The sequence below is a fragment of the Suricata suricatta genome, chromosome 13, assembly GCF_006229205.1.
Source record: "Suricata suricatta isolate VVHF042 chromosome 13, meerkat_22Aug2017_6uvM2_HiC, whole genome shotgun sequence".
In the NCBI taxonomy this organism is placed as follows: domain Eukaryota; kingdom Metazoa; phylum Chordata; class Mammalia; order Carnivora; family Herpestidae; genus Suricata; species Suricata suricatta.
In genome coordinates this window covers 1,114,028-1,117,283 of record NC_043712.1, presented here as the reverse complement: position 1 = coordinate 1,117,283, position 3,256 = coordinate 1,114,028, and positions in this window count along the sequence as shown.

Sequence of the window (3,256 nt, the reverse complement as noted above, 5' to 3'; positions counted from 1 at the left end):
GCTGGTGGCAGCTGGGGCTCTGAGGACTTGCCCCTGGGGGTCCTGGTGGGGTGTGTGCATAGGAGCACGTGCGGAGAAAGCCTGTGGGCTGAGGACGCACGGATCTGCTGCACGAAGAGCCTCAGGGGGGCCTCTCCTAACCCTCGACGCTGCCGCATCCCAGAAGAGGATGTGAGGGTCGGCGAGGACCTTCCAGAGGCCGTGGCAGGGAGGAAGGCGCTGGCCTGCAGGGCTGGGTCAGCCCCTCACCATGGGCTGGGCCACCCGCACACACTGCCACGCTGAGGGGCTTGGCTCTGTATCTAGCAGGGGAAGCCAAGGCTTTGCTGGCAGCTTCTGGCAGGTTCTACATGTTTATCCACCTCAGGTTTCCTATCGTTGGCCCAGGCGCTGCCCCGAGCTCTGAGTTGGGGCGACAGCTGCATGGGGGAGGTGGGGGCTGGGCAGGAGCCTGGCAAGGCCAGGGCTGTGGCAGTGGAGCCAGGAGCGCATGGAAGGTGGGTGGGGGGTGCTGGGAGTAGGGGGCTAAGGAGGGTGGCCAGGTTCCTGGAGGAGCATGCGGGCCACCTCAAGGGGGAGGGTGAACGGGCCTGTGGGGAAGGGGCTCTGCCTACTGCCCTTGGCTGTGGCAAGCCTGGGGTCACAGCAAACATGTGGGACTATGGGAAGACCAGCAGGACCACACTGCAGCCCCAAGGACCCCAAGACGTGGAGATACATGCTGGTCTTAGAGCACCTGGGGAGGGAGGGGGCACGCCGGGAGGGCAGACTTGACCAGCAGAGCACAGAGGCCACCCCGAGAGGTGTTTCCTGGGGTCCTTGCTCCCTTCCTCAGCCCCCGAGTTCACAGAAGCTCCCAGGGCCCTGCACGCAGAGGTGCGCCCTGCTCCTTCAGACCCGTCATCAGGGGACAGAGACCCAGACGGGAGGACACACTGCCCCCAGTGGCCACTCAAGGCAGCCCCCACCTGGGGCTCGCCGGGATTCCAATCCCAGGGCGGTATGGCCTCCACCTGCTCCGGCCCCGCCTCCTCTTAGCCCCGCCCCACAGCTGGGCCCGCCCCCAGACTCCGCCCCACCCGGACCTTTGCTCAGTGGCGCCTCAGTGGGAGTTTCCCCTCTGGTCCCCGAACCCTGCCTGTCAGCCCACCTCTGAGTGAGACCCCTCCGCGGTGTCCCCTCCCCTGAAACTACCAGTGGCGGGGCATCGGCTTCACCTGGTCACAGGGTCTCCTCCTCTGCCCAGGCCCTCCTCCTGCTCTCGCTCTCTGTATGCCCCTGGGGACACAGACGCCTCTGCCCACAGCCTCAAGCAGGACCTAGAGTTCCATCCTGGCCTTTGGCCATCTGCCCCTCCCCTCAGGGCATCCACACGGAAGGGAAGTCCCACTGGCCAGCCTGGCTGGGCCTCCAAGTACCCCAAACCCAGTCCTCCGCGGATGCTCCCCACGCCACGCCGCCACTCCCCACCACTCCCAGACCCCTGGGTTCTGCCTCCTAGATCGTTCTGCACTCCCCTTCTCACCGGGGAGACCCCTTGTCACTGGGGCTGCCACCGTGTCTTCCAGGCCACCCGCTCAGATGTCCCCTCCAAGGATACACCAGTGAGCCCCTCACCAGGTGCAGAACCCAAACCAAGGTGGGGGAGGAGGTACCCGGCAATCAGGCCCTTCCTCTCCAGCCCTGTCTGTCTGTCCAGGGCAGCGCACCTGACATGTGGCAGCACCTGGGAAGGGCAAAGGCCACCGAGCCCCAGGTGTTCGGGGGGCACGGAGGGGCCCCGCACAGCCCTGACCCATGAGAGTTCACTGGACCCCTTGCCCCAAAGTTCTTGACTGACAGTCTTCATCACTCCGGCCCCAGGTCATGGTTTCTAAGCATTGCCCCTCCCCCTCCTGGCCTCACAAGAGAGGGGAGGGGAAGACCAGAGGAGGAAGCAGGAGACCCACAGGCTTGGCTCCCTCGGAGCCCAGGGAGCTAGGGGTGGCAGGCGTTGGGGGCGGGGGGGGGGGACCCATGCTGGCCCACCACAGCATCCACGCCACTAGGGTGCACTGTGTTGGGGGTCGGGGACTTGAGCATTGGCACTGGGAGCGGGGACCTCCCTGTGCCTTGCTGCCTCCCCAGCTACAGTGGGCCACCCTGGGGCAGGCCAGTGCCTCATGGTCCAGGGTGCTCTGACCCTCCTCGCTGGCCCAGAAGGGGACCAGGCATGCAGATGGGGCCAGCTTCAGGAGCTCTGGCCACTGGCTCCCTCTGACACACGGTCCCCCTCACCCCGCCCTGGTTGTGCCCCCGCAAGCCTGCCTCTGCCCAGGGGCCTGTCCAGATTATTCAACTTCGTGCCGGGCTTCCAGCATTCAGGGTCACGAGGCTGCAGGGCTCCAGGCCCCAATCCTGGGGGCTGGCCACGCTGCTACAGACGGTTCCCTCTGCTCTGCTCTGCGGAAGGAGGCTGATAAGGACCCTGTACCTCAGTGGCTGCTGGGGATGGAGTGGGGCCGCCCAGAAAAGGGTCGGCCCAGAACTGGGGGCAGAAGAGTGCGGGGATGGGAGAGGGCTTCCTGGAGGCGGCGGCCTTGCCATGTCAGCTCCATTCTGCACTGCAGGCTCAGATGCAGCTTAGGCAGGACCTGGCGTCTCCGCACCCCTGCAGGAACAGGAATCTCTCGCAGGGGCTGGGCTGGCTGTAACAAGAGCCTCGGAGTCACTGCCCCCCAGGGCGTCCAGGAGGAGGAGGGAAAGGAGAGGAACCTGGCCTCAGCCAGCACTTGCTTCCTTCCCACCCAGGCTGCCCATTAGCTGCTCCAGGGCCTCTCAGAGGCACTTAATCTCCAGCCTTAGCAGTCCGCTCTGGCAAATGGGAATAAACACCAGGCATCAGCTTTCCATCAGGAAAACGCTTCTGCCCTGAGGAGCCAGGAACAGGGTGTGTGAGGGCAAGAGGGGCCTGGCCAGCCTGTGGCCAGAGGGGAGGGGCAGGGGAGAGGCTCCCGAGGCACCCTAGATCCTACCATCTGCCAGGCCACATCCCTGCCAGCCTCAGCCCCAACTCTGACAAGGCGGCGCACCCTCCCAGGCCTGGGGCCAGCTGTTGCCTCGGCCTGGAGGGGCCCTGCCCATCTCCCTGTGCCCCTCCCCGTAGGGCCAGCAGTCCTGGAAGCCCCCACTCGCCTCACCCCGGCCCAGCCTGCACCTCTCTGCCAGGCACAGGTTTCTGTGCCCACGACGTGTGCCCACACCAGGGCGGATCTGA